The sequence below is a fragment of the Staurois parvus genome, unplaced genomic scaffold (genome assembly GCF_062004578.1).
Source record: "Staurois parvus isolate SC_StPar_1 unplaced genomic scaffold, SC_StPar_1.0 ptg000115l, whole genome shotgun sequence".
NCBI classification, from domain to species: domain Eukaryota; kingdom Metazoa; phylum Chordata; class Amphibia; order Anura; family Ranidae; genus Staurois; species Staurois parvus.
This window is the reverse complement of record NW_028317911.1, coordinates 1,571,438-1,586,204: the sequence shown is the minus strand read 5'-3', so window position 1 is coordinate 1,586,204 and position 14,767 is coordinate 1,571,438.

Genomic DNA, 14,767 nt, shown 5'->3' with positions numbered 1-14,767 from the left:
TTGCATTACTGAAATAAATGAACCTTTGCACGATATTCTAATTTTCGAGTTTCACCTGTGTGTGTATATATGTGTATATATATATATATATATATGTATGTGATTTTGTGCACCCATGCTGCCCTGTAGCATTTTTCTGCTATAGGGCGGTCAGGAAACGGTTTGTGTTACGGCGCTGCATTACTTTAACTGACAATTGCGCGGTCATGCAACGCTACACCCAAATTAAATTTACGTCCTTTTTTCCCACGAATTGTGCTCTCTTTTGGTGGTATTTGATTGTCTGTGCGTTTTTATTTTTTGCGCTATAAAAAGAAAAAGGTTGACAATTTTGAAAAAAAAAACCCAATATTTTGGACTTTTTTCCATACAACATGTCCAGTAAAAAAATTAAAAAATCAAATATCGTCATAAATTTTGGCAAAAATGTATTCTGCGACATGTCTTTGCTAAACAAAACCCCAATACGTGTAAATTTATTGGTTTACATGAAAGTTTAGTGTCTACAAATGGCAGGAAAGATACTGAGATTTTCTTTTAAACTAATAATGGCGGTGATCAGTGATTTATGGCAGTGATCAGCGACTTATGGCGGGACTGCGGTGGACATTTTGACACTGGGGGGGAACTGACTTGGGGTCACTGACATCCCCAGTGACACCAATACAGTGATCAGTGCAAAAAAAAAAAAAACTGACACTGTACTAATGGCAATGGGGAGGAAGGGGTTAACTTTATTTTGCAGGGAAGGGTTATAGGAGTGAGGGGAGTGTTTTACTAGGGGGCGGGGGTGTGTGTACTTCACAGGAACACACTGATCCCGAGTGTTAGGAACTGACAGGGAGCAGAGCTGCATTGTAAACAGTGCAGCTGTGCTCTGTGTCACTGTTTGCCGACAATCACCGGGACCCGGCGATTAATGACTGGCCTGGACCTGGTGATTGACTCCCGCAGCCGCGATCGGTGGGACGGGTAGGGCGGGCGCACGCCTCCCACGCGCCCCCTACGTGTTTTGCAATATCACGTTTTAAAACGTGATTTTGCCCAGCGGTGCCACCTTGTGGCCATTTTTCCACAGTGGCTGGACGGCAAGCAGTTAATCATACAAAAAGATTGCCGTTCCACTACCTATCACTTCCCTGAGCACTTAGAAAAGTTCTGCATGGATCTTCCAATTAAATCCCCAGAGCTTCCGGTCTAGCAATATGGCCTCTCATCCTTTGACCCACAATCAGAGAAATAGTGCTTTAAATCCTATAAGAAACCCCACTCCACTAGTCCTAGCTCTACTTACAGAAATGGGTGACATCTCTCCAGTTTTATTCAGCAACACTCTATTGTTACTTTCAAGCCTTCATACATTGCTCATCGGTTACATTTATCAGTGCAGAGATTCTTACTGTCGGGTGACTTCCCTCTGTGGAAATCTTTGGACTATCGTACTCTGTTTATTTCACTTTAGAATGCTCAGTTCCAGTACTTTGTCTCAGTTATACCTCACTTAACAGTCTAATGACTATGCCTCTCTAAACCATCATTACGAAGAAATGAGTATGCCATATTTCTCCCCCTCTGATTGTATTACCTCTCTTTATTTATGGCCTGGTATTTAAGAGTTCTATTAGTTTAAGCTGTGAAACCTCAATTAGACGCCTCTAAGATGGCAAGTTCCTTTATGGTTTTACTCTATAGCCAATTGTGGTCCCCCCCTTCAGAGGTCTACCTACCACTGGTATGCTATTGGCATATCGCATTGGTGGCTGTTGGATATCCAGCTGGTGAACTAGTCCCCTGCTCTCATACTGCACCTGGTTGCCTGATTTACCCAGGCTTATTTGTCTGTTATTCCTCTTTTTGCTTTTCTCTAATCTTTTTGTCTTTCTGCTTCTACACCGTCTCCCCTCCCTACTCCTTACTCAAAGGTTTTTTCTCTGGTCTCAGTATGGTGGTCAATATTCAAGAGGCACTTCTATACCCTATGGTGACCATAAACTTCATTACATATAATGTCAGTCTGCACTTTACAGGTAAGAGACATCAGCGTTTCAGAGGACTATAATGTCTCTCATGTGATGTAGCTTTCATCCAGGAAACCCACTTAATGTATACTACAAATACTAAACTGAATTATTTTTATTTTCCAGTGTGGTAGTATGGCTTATCTGACATTAACAAAGCCAAAGGAGTTGCCATAGGTTTTAATAGAAATGTCTCTTTTCAATTTTTTCACATACTAGCAGACATTCATAAATTGTTGTTCCTAAGAGGTGCCATAGGGTCATTCTATGTACTCTAGCTTCTATTTATGCTCCTAATGAAGACCAGACTAATTTTATTTCTCAGACTTTCACCAAATTAGCTGACTTTGCCAATGGGCTTTCTGTATTAGCGGTGATCTAAATATAGCCATAGATCTCTCATACGATACATCCACAAGTTTTTCCTGTATATCTCATAAACGTCTTGCATACGTTTGCAGATGGTTTCATGACAACCAGCTCAGGGACTCCTGGAGAATTTTACATTAGAGATAGGGGCTATGCTTATTACTCCCCACTACATATTTCCTACTCTAGAATTAATTATATTTACATTGACCACCACCATTTGAATCTATTACAAAGTGCATCAATAGGGATTATTACCATTTCTGATCACTCCCCAATAACAGCTCAACTTCATATCCCTTCTCTCCCTCGCTGAATTGAACAGTTGGAAACTAAATGCTTCACTTGTTTCAGATCCATTTGATGGCCTAGATTGATGCAGATCTTAAACAATATTTCTCTGAGAATAGTTTATCTGAGATCCCCCAAGCACACATGGGAGGCCCATAAAGCCACAATTGGGTTTCTGGAAGAATAAAAAACATTCTATACACCAACCTGAGCTGCTCCAACAAATCTGAGAGTTGAAACACATTCATAAACAATTTCAGCACCTTTCCTACCTTGATCAACTGACTTTAAAAAAAGAAATGAAAACTCTAAACTTCAAAACCAAACATGCCTTGCATTTAGTCTCCTAGAATCTAAGTGAATGGGACAACAAACCCAGGAAAATACTAGCCCATGCTCTACAAGCTTAAAACATCCTCAGGCAGCATAGTCCATAGCACAAATGATATAGAGAACACTTTTAACAGCTTCTATCAACAATTCTAAAAAATGAATAAAGATAATCCAGATATCTTTCCTACAGATCATTGTAAACTCATATATGATTATCTTTCTCTGGCTCAACTTCTATCAATACCCTAAAGAAGTACTACATGTCATGGTACCAGATATCTAAAGGTAAAGCTCCAAGCTTTGATGGATATACTGTTATTTACTACCAAACATTAAAGAATATTCTGATTCCATGTCTTAAATCTTACACATATTCAATCTCTACTGATGAGAACTTTAGATCTGAAGCCCTACATGCTCACATTACCATCCTCCCCAAACCTGGGAAGGACCTCACCTCCTGTAGTAGTTATAGGCCCATTTCTTTATTGAACTTTGATGCAAAAATATACACCAGTGTTAAGCAAAAGGCTGCTTCCTCTTCTTCCTAAATGGGTAGCGCTTGAACAAACAGGCTTCATACCAGGTAGGGAGACTAGAGACAGCTGTCTCAGTACCATCCCCCTGATAGTCCATCACCACTCCCAGCCCAGCCTACTCCTTTCCATGAATGCTTTTGATAGGGTGGACTGGGAATGGGAATACCTTCTGTCTATTCTAGCATTTCTAGAGCTAGGCCCCCAGATGCTTTGCAGGATATCTACAGTGTACTAATCACCATTTACCCAATACGTATTTGTGGTGCTCTAAGCAATTTCTTTACTTTATATAATAGAACCCAACAAGGCTGTCCCCTTTAATCGAAGTGAAGGACTTAGAACATAGATGTGCGACATATGCAGATGATATCTTATTCTATATCCAACAGCCCTTAATTTCTCCCAAATGTAATGTAAACCTTTGCTGCTTTTGGAGAAATATCACATTTAAAAATTATTCTTAATAAATCTGACGTTCTCAATATTTCCCTTACAGTAACTGAAATCCATCCTTTCCCTTCACTTGACAACCAAAATCATTGAAATACCTGAGGATCTTTCTAACAGCCAGCCTATCTAACCTTTTTAAAGCTCATTACAGTTGCAAGAAAAAGTATGTGAACCCCTTGGGATTACGTGGAGTTTTGCATGAATTGGGCATAAAATGTGCCTTGAACGTCATCTAAGTCACAACAATAGAAGAACACAGTCTGCTGAACATAATACTACACAAACATTAGATGTTGCCATGGTTTAATTGCACATAACATGTAAACATTCACAGTGCAGGGAGGAAAAAGTATGTGAGGCCCTAGCTTAATGACTTCTCCCAGAGCTAATTGGAGCCAGGAGTGAGCCAACCTTGACTCCAATCAGTGTGATGATATTGGATGTGTTGCTGACAGCTGTTCTGCCCTTAAAAAACACACACCTGTTTTGGGTTTACTGGTTTCAAGAAGCACTGTCTGATGTGAACCATGCCTCGCAGAAAAGAGCTCTCAGAAGAACTACAATCAAGAATTGTTGACTTGCATGAAGCTGGAAAGGGTTACAAAAGTATCTCCAAAAGCCTTGATGTTCATGTGTCCACGGTAAGACAGACTGTCTACAAATGGAGAAAGTTTATCACTGTTGCTACTCTCCCTAGGCGTGGTTGTCCTGTAAAAATGACTGCAAGAGCACAGCGCAGAATGCTGCATGAGATAAAGAAGAATCCCAGAGTGTCAGCTAAAGACCTACAGAAATCTCTGGCACATGCTAACATTATGTTGACATATCTACAATAAGGAAAACATTAAACAATAATGGAGTACATGGAAGCACACCACGGAGGAAGCCATTGCTGTCCAAAAAGAATATTGCAGCACGTTTGAAGTTTGCAAAATAGCACCTGGATGTTCCACAGCACTACTGGCAAAATATACTGTGGACAGATGAAACCAAGATTGAGTTGTTTGGGAAGAACACACAACACTATGTGTGGAGAAAAAAAGGCACAGCACACCAACATCAAAACCTCATCCCCACTGTAAAACATGGCGGAGGAAACATCATGATTTGGGGCTGCTTTGCTGCCTCAGGGCCTGGACGGATTGTTGTCATTGATGGGAAAATGAATTCCAGAGTTTATCAAGACATTTTGCAGGAAAATGTACGACCATCTGTCCGCCAACTGAAGCTCCGCAGAGGATGGGTGATGCAACAGGACAATGACCCAAAGCGTACAAGTAATTCAACAAAACAATGGCTGCAACAGCACAGAATACGCCTTCTGGAGTGTCCCAGTCAGAGTCCTGACCTCAACCCGATTGAAATGCTGTGGCATGACCTTAAGAGAGCGATTCACACCAGACATCCCAAGAATATTGCTACACTAAAACAGTTTTGTGAAGAGGAGTGGTCCAAAATTACTCCAGATCGTTGTGCAGGTCTGATCTGCAACTACAGGAAACGTTTGATTGAGGTTATTGCTGCCAAAGGAGGGTCAACCAGTTATTAAGTCCAAAGGTTCACATACTTTTGCTGCCCTGCACTGTGAATGTTTACATGTTATGTGCAATTAAACCATGGCAACATCTAATGTTTGTGTAGTATTATGTTCAGCAGACTGTGTTCTTCTATTGTTGTGACTTAGATGACATTCAGAGCACATTTTATGCCCAATTCATGCAAAACTCCACGTAATCCCAAGGGGTTCACATACTTTTTCTTGCAACTGTATATGCCTCTTCTGAACGTTATCAACTAATACTTACAGTGATGGACTTTGTTGTCCTGCTTCTGGTCAGGAAGGATGAATAATATTAAAATGAATAACTTGCCTAGAGTACTTTTCTTTCTTCTTTTTCAGATGTCACTTTATGGAGTCCCTCCAGGTTTCTTTTTCCTATTGTTCTCCCTATTTACTAGGTATTTCAGGAATAGATGTAACCCAAGTTTCTCACGGTCTGTCCTCATTAGAAAAAAGATGTGGAAGCCGGGAGCTGCCAGATTTAAAAAAAAAAATACTATCAAGCTGTAATTCTTAATAGAATCTCTTACCGCTCTCTCGGTGGTGCCACATGGATACCTAAGCAGTTTAGGAAATTTATACATAAAAATCACCAGCACCAAAAAAAGTGACATAATTACTAAATATATGCTGCTGCTCATTAGTGTAAACACCAAAAAAAATAAAATATAGAACATCAAAACAGCGCAAATAAAAATCAATATTCAGTGAAGACTTTATACCAAAAAAAACTTAAATAATATAAAAATTAAAAAAAATATTAATTATATGAAATAAATTAGTCCCACTCCAAATCAATAAAGTGAATAAAATAAAATTGAAAAAGTCCTTCTCCAAACAGCCTTCGACCCGTGTTGACACTGTATTAGTGCTCAAATAACATACCGCACTCACCAGATAATGGTGAAAAAAACGCCTTTTTGGTTTTTTTTTTGGGATCCTAGACCAGTCAATAGGCCTCCAATCACCGGATTTAACATGGACTTCCCCCACTCCAGGTAAGGATGTAAACCAGCCTCCAACCTCCAGGATCAACAGAAACCACTCGCCAAAAAAGGGTATGATTGATGCAGAGAAAAAAGAATATATATATATATATATATAGTGTAATGCTGCAAACCTCTTGACAGAATGAATTTTCAAGTACCAAACCACTCACATTGTTAAAAGATATAATCAGCATTTATTGTATTAAATGGAGCCAGAACGCCACATCACCAGGGTATTTTAGGATCTCACAGTCAGCAATAGATGACAGCATAAGAATCACCCTCAAACAGGATGGCCCCTGAGAGCACCGCACACCGGCGTGTGCGCTCCACTCACCGGAAGTGACGTGGTACGTTGGACGGCAAAGCCAGAAATGCGTCAACGCATTTCACCCCTCCTCCAGGGCGGTTTCACAGACTGTCAAAGTGCTCCTTGGATTTTGGGCCCCTCTATGCATCTAAACAGTGAAAAAAATCTCACACATGTGGTATCCTCATACGTGACAGGAGTAGAAGAATGTGTTTTGGTGTTTATTTGTAAGTATGTCTTTGCTGTGTGTGAGAAATAACTTGTTAAAATGACAACATTGTGGAAAAAAAAATAATTTGATTTACTTTTTTCCTTTTCCAAAAAATTGTGGCAAAAAAATTAAAACTTAAAAAACTCATCATGAATCTTACTGAATACCTTGGAATGTCTAATTACCAAGAAGGGGTCATTTGAGAGTACTATACCATAGTTGCATAGAATGCATGAAGGTACAAAACCTTGAGCCTTTAGAACCACATTAATACCATCCATAAATGTAACCCCATAGATACTTAAAGGGCACTCCTTTAAAGAAAGAAACCCCTAACCCCTTTAAGAAGGACTTATCCAAATTCATAACTTTCATTAAACCCATCCACAAAAATTACAATTTATCCAAACATATGAAAATATTTCAGTTTCTCCCTCGAAGATAAAGAAATAATTTCTTGGCTCTTTAATTATTACCATAGCAAAACACGATTCCTGAAAACAGCGTCAATGTTCAAATGGGAAGAGGACCTACGAAAGGTGTCTGCTACTGAAGTATGGCAAAAACAATATCAAATAATTATAACAAATAGTAATTATTATAAGCTTCTTGCTATATTAGACATTGGGAGAATGCTTAAAGGATTGGTTCACCTTTGGGAGCATGTTATATGTTCCACCCGTTTTTTGGATGGAACTTGTAACATGTTCCCACTGCTGGAGCTGCTGCCGCTCCACTCCATATAGTGACAGCTAGTAGGGAATCTTCTGCTCCACTTGCTGTCACTATATTTAAAAAACAAAATACATCAGTGCTGGGCTCAGCCCGACACTTCATTTTTTCACAGAATTCTATGCGGTTGTTGGCTTGTAGCTCTCAATGAACTGCTGTTGAGCACTGTGGTAGTTCATTCTTTCTTCCTGTTAGCGTATATCTGCTTGACCATTTGCGGTGAGCATTCAGATACACTGACAGATTTGCCAGAGTCGTGCATGGCACCCGCATTCAATGCTTTCTAGGCTCCTAGTAAAAAGAATAATAAATTCACATTTTTTTTTACCTGCAAGAAGATGTGCATTTATTTGTTTAATTTAAAAGGTGAACTTATCCTTTAAAATTTTCATTGATGGTATATGGCTCTCTATAGACTCTCCTGAGATTTTCCCAAATCGCTCCCTACTTTGTTGGTGACAATGCAGCTAAGTGGGAAATTTACTTCATGTCCTCTGGGAATGCAGAGGCCTGAAGAGCTTCTGGAACTCAGAATTTCACTAATATCCTCACTAACAGGGATACTCTAGATATGCCCCAATTGGCCATATTGGGGATCATCAACATATGTTAGAAAGAATACAGAACCATTGTATTGTATTTTTTTGCTGCTAGGTTAGCTATTACAAACAAGTGAAAACAAACAGATGCCCCTAACCTCTCAGAGGTAAAACTTTGAGTGAATTTACAGTGGTAATATGAAAAAATGCTAGGATATAAAGAACATACTTCTGTTAAATTCAGGCTTCAGTGGGATGCTTGATTATATCACCGTAATGCTATTACAGAAGTTTGAAATAAGCAGCAAACAAGGCTAATATCCTATGAGCTCTCAATTATAAGATTTTGGGGCAAGGTGAATGTTAAACTTTGGCATGGTATACACTGTATTGCCAAAAATATTAGGACACCCCTCCAAATCATTGGATTCAGGTGTTCCAATCACCTCCATGGCCATGGGTATATACAATCAAGCACCTAGGCATGCAGACTGCTTCTGCAAACATTGGTGAAAGAATGGGTGGCTCTCAGGAGCTCAGTGAATTCAATTGTGGTACCATGATAAGTTGCCACCTATGCAATAAGTCCATCTGTGAAATCTCTTTGCTACTAAATATCCCACGGTCAACTCTTAGTGGTATTATAACAAAGTGGAAGCAACTGGGAACAACAGCAACTCAGCCACGAAGTGGTAGAACACGTAACATGACAGAGCAGGGTCAGTGCATGCTGAAGTGCACAGTGCGCAGAAGTTGCCAACTGTCTGCAGAGTCAATAGCTAAAAATCTCCAAACTTCATGTGGCCTTAAGATTAGCACAATAACAGTGCGTAGAGAGTTTCATGGAATAGGTTTCCATGGCCGAGCAGCTGCATCCAAGCCTTACATCACCAAGTGCAATGCAAAGTGTCAGATGCAATGGTGTAAAGCACGCCACTACTGGACTCTAGAGCAGTGGAGACATATTATCTGGAGTGACGAATCATGTTTCTCTGTCTGTCAATCTGATGGACGTGTTTGGGTTTGGCAATTGCCAGGAGAACGGTACTTGCCTGACTGCTTTGTGCCAAGTGTAAAGTTTGTTGGAGGGGGGATTATGGTGTGGGTTTTTTTGGGGGGTTGGGCTTGGCCCCTTCGTTTCAATGAAGGGAACTCTTAAGGCGTTAGCATACCAAGACATTTTGGACAGTTTCATGCTCCCAACTTTGTGAGAACAGTTTGGGGATGGCCTCTCCCTGTTCCAACATGACTGCGCACCAGTGCACAAAGCAAGGTCCATAAAGACATGGATGAGCGAGTTTGGGGTGGAAGAACTTGACTGGCCTGCATAGAGTCCTGACCTCAACCTGATAGATCACCTTTGAGATGAATTAGAGTGGAGGCTGCGAGCCAGGCCTTCTCGTCCGACATCAGTGCTTAACCTCACATATGTGCTTGTGGAAAAAAGGGTCAAAAATTCCCATAGACACACCCCTAAACCTTGTGGACAGCCTTCCTGGAAGAGTTGAAGCTGTTATAGTTGGTGGTTCATCTCAATATCGAACCCTATGGATTAAAACTGGGATGCCATTAAAGTTTATGTGCATGTAAAGGCAGGCGTCCCAATACTTTTGGCGATATAGTGTACCTCATACTTTGCAAATTACATGTTATAGCTTGTTCTTCATATTTTCTTTATTACGATTAAGAATGGATTCACATATATGCAATTGTGGAAATGCACAGTTTTGCTTGACAAGGCAGATGTAATGTTTTCCTATTGCTGTGGTTCATACAGATGAGATCAACGGGCATTGCGGTTTGAAGGTAATTCCAAAAAGGGTCCTGTGCGAATCTGGAATGGTACTTTTCGAAAGTTGCAAGTGATAAAGTTTAGTGGATATTGAAAGAAGTGTTCACGTATGATTGCGAATGACAGCCGTTTCTGAATTGAAATTAATGGAAGGTATTTCTTCATTGCAATGAATGGGAAACAAAATCCTTTGAAGCATGCTGAAGTCACAATCACACCTGAAATTGCACTTAAAATGGAATACTATTCACACAAAATCGTATGCTTAAATCGCATTGTGATTACAGTATGCATATGTGTGAACCCAGGCTCCACTGATTTACTCTCTACAGTCTAATCCATAATACAATTTACAGTTGCAAGAAAAAGTATGTGAACCCCTTGGGATTTCGTGGAGTTTTGCATGAATTGGGCATAAAATGTGCTCTGAACGTCATCTAAGTCACAACAATAGAAGAACACAGTCTGCTGAACATAATACTACACAAACATTAGATGTTGCCATGGTTTAATTGCACATAACATGTAAACATTCACAGTGCAGGGAGGAAAAAGTATGTGAACCTTTGGACTTAATAACTGGTTGACCCTCCTTTGGCAGCAATAACCTCAACCAAACGTTTCCTGTAGTTGCAGATCAGACCTGTACAATGATCTGGAGTAATTTTGCACCACTCCTCTTCACAAAACTGTTTCAGTGTAGCAATATTCTTGGGATGTCTGGTGTGAATCGCTCTCTTAAGGTCATGCCACAGCATTTCAATCGGGTTGAGATCAGGACTCTGACTGGGACACTCCAGAAGGCGTATTCTGTGCTGTTGCAGCCATTGTCCTGTTGCATTACTCATCCTCTGCGGATCTTCAGTTGGCGGACAGATGGTCGTACGTTTTCCTGCAAAATGTCTTGATAAACTCTGGAATTCATTTTCCCATCAATGACAACAATCCGTCCAGGCCCTGAGGCAGCAAAGCAGCCCCAAACCATGATGCTCCCTCCGCCATGTTTTACAGTGGGGATGAGGTTTTGATGTTGGTGTGCTGTGCCTTTTTTTCTCCACACATAGTGTTGTGTGTTCTTCCCAAACAACTCAATCTTGGTTTCATCTGTCCACAGTATATTTTGCCAGTAGTGCTGTGGAACATCCAGGTGCTCTTTTGCAAACTTCAAACGTGCTGCAATATTCTTTTTGAACAGCAATGGCTTCCTCCGTGGTGTCCTTCCATGTACTCCATTCTTGTTTAATGTTTTCCTTATTGTAGATGTGTCAACAAAAATGTTAGCATGTGCCAGAGATTTCTGTAGGTCTTTAGCTGACACTCTGGGATTCTTCTTTACCTCATGCAGCATTCTGCGCTGTGCTCTTGCAGTCATTTTTACAGGACGACCACGCCTAGGGAGAGTAGCAACAGTGATAAACTTTCTCCATTTGTAGACAGTCTGTCTTACCGTGGACACATGAACATCAAGGCTTTTGGAGATACTTTTGTAACCCTTTCCAGCTTCATGCAAGTCAACAATTCTTGATCGTAGGTCTTCTGAGAGCTCTTTTCTGCGAGGCATGGTTCACATCAGACAGTGCTTCTTGAAACCAGTAAACCCAAAACAGGTGTGTGTTTTTTAAGGGCATTACAGCTGTCAGCAACACATCCAATATCATCACACTGATTGGAGTCAAGGTTGGCTCACTCCTGGCTCCAATTAGCTCTGGGAGAAGTCATTAAGCTAGGGCCTCACATACTTTTTCCTCCCTGCACTGTGAATGTTTACATGTTATGTGCAATTAAACCATGGCAACATCTAATGTTTGTGTAGTATTATGTTCAGCAGACTGTGTTCTTTTATTGTTGTGACTTAGATGACGTTCAAAGCACATTTTATGCCCAATTCATGCAAAACTCCACGTAATCCCAAGGGGTTCACATACTTTTTCTTGCAACTGTACCTTGTTATTCAATGTCCAAGCTATATCTTGACTCCATGAACAGATGTACAGTATATACTAACATTGTTTATCATATGAAGTATGGTTGATCTAACATTGGATTAAATTATTGCATCCTTGTAATGTAATGTAATGATACCCTACATCTTATTGAACATAAAAGAATAACGATAAGTTGACCTATTCTATTAAAAGTTTATCAAGTTTGTGATATGCAATGAAATGTTTCAGCAAAAAAAAAAAAAAAACACTTGCAATTAAAAGGTCACATTTTCCATTTTAATTAAAAGGTAAAATTATGATATATGGCTTGGATGCACTCACACAGATGTGAAGGCACTCACAGGTCTTGAAACAGGAGCTAGCGCAAATCAGCAATGTTTATTGTATCAACATTTTGATGGCATGTATCCTCAGAAAGATTGCCAGTGCACTGTCAAATCGTTGATCCAATAAACATCGCTGATTTGTATTAGATTATTGTACTAGTCATTTTACAATACATGGCATAGTGACTTAGAAACAGAAAAAAATTATGCATTTCTTTTGTCTTTTCTTTGCTTGTTTTTTTTTATTTGTTAACTTTATTTTCTCTGAGTATGGATCTATGTTTGTTCCAAGCATGTTTGGTTCCACTTACTGTCGACTGACTCACCACATCTGCTAGAAGTCTGTTCCAATCTTCAGCTAGCACCAGATTGCCTGCCACACTATCACATTCCCATTATAAGTCGCTGATCACTGCCATTGCCAGTATAGCGCCATACAGTTAGGTCCATATATATTTGGACACATACACAATTTTAGTTTTTTTGTTCAGGTATTTACTAAAACATATTCAAGCTATAGTTATATAATGGATATGGGCTGAAAGTGCACACTCAGGTTTAATTTGAGGGTATGTACATCCAAATTGGAGGAAGGGTTTAGGAATTACAGCTCTTAAGAGTAGCCATCCCCCCTTTTTCAAGGGACTAAAAATAATTGTACAATTGAATATAGCATAAATAAAATGTTCATTTCTAATATTTTGTTGAGAACCCTTTACTGGCAATGACTGCCTGAAGTCTGGAACCCATGGACATTCCCAAAGACTGGGTTTCCTCTTTTTTGATGCTTTGCAAGGCTCTACCTGCAGCTGTCTTCAGTTCTTTGTGGGTCTTTCTGCCTTTAGTTTTGCCTTCAGCAAGTGAAATGCATGCTCTGTTGGGTTGAGATTAGCTGATTGACTAGGCCATTGCAGAATATTCCACTTCTTTGCTTTCAGAAGCTCCTGGTTTGCTTTTGCAGTGTGTTTTGGATCATTGTCCACCTGTACTGTGAAGCACTGTCCAATGAACTTTGCTGCATTTGGCTGAATCTGGGATGACAGTATATCTATGAACACTGCAGAATTCATCCGGCTGCTTCTGTCTTCTGTCACATCATCAATAAACACCAATGACCCAGTGCCATTGGAATCCATGCATGCCCATGTCATCACACTGCCTCCACCATGTTTTACAGATGACGTTGTGTGCTTTGAATCATGAGCTGTTCCAAGCCTACTCCACACTTTTTTCCTCCCGTCATTCTGGTACAGATTAATCTTAGTTTCATCCGTCCAAAGAAGGCTTTTCCAGAATTGGTCTGGCTTTTTTTAGATGTTTTTTGGCTTTTTTATTCTTCAGGCTTATGAATGGTTTGGACCTTGTGGTGAACCCTCTGTATTTGCTCTCGTGAAGTCTTCTCTTGATTGTAGACTTTCACAATGATACTCCCACCTCCTGGAGAGTGTCCTTCACTTGTCTGGATGTTGTGAATGGGTTTTCCTTTACCATAGAGAGGGTCCTGCGATCATCCACCACTGTTGTCTTCTGTGGACGTCCATGACTTTTTATGTTGCTGAGCTCACCAGTGCGTTCTTTCCTCAGAATGTACCAAACTGTTGATTTGGCCACTCCTCATGTTGCTGCTATCTCTCTGATGGATTTGTTTTGTTTTTGAAGCCTTACAATGGCCTGTTTCACTTGCATGAACAGCTCCTTTGAATGCATGATGTAAGTTCACAGCAATAGATTTCAAATGCAAATACCACACTTCGAATCAACTCCAGACCTTTTACCTGCTTAATTGATGAAGAAATAACAAATGAGTAGCCAGCACCTGACCGTGAAACCGCTTTTAATTCAATTACTTTTGGTCCCTTGAAAAAGGGGGGATGGCTACTCTTAAGAGCTGTAATTCCTAAACCCTTCCTCCAATTTGGATGAACATACCCTCAAATTAAACCTGAGAGTGTGCACTTTCAGCCCATTATATAACTATAGCTTGAATATGTTTTGGTAAATACCTGAAAAAAAATAACATTGTGCCTGTGTCCAAATATATATGGACCTAACTGTAGCTGCTTAAATTCCAGTATACATACCATAGTTTGTAGATGCTAATATTTTCACACAGACCAATTATTATACACTTATTGTGAATTTTTTTCTATCAAAGACATGTAGCGGAACACATTTTGGCCTAAATGTAGGAAGAAATTAGATTTTTTAATTGGATATGTTTTATAACAGTAGAAAATATTGTTTTTTTTCCCCAAATGGTTGGTCTTTTTTTATTTATATAATAAAAAACCCAGCAGTGATCAAATACCACCAAATGCTCTATTTGTGTGGAAAAAAATATAAATTTCATTTGTGTACAGT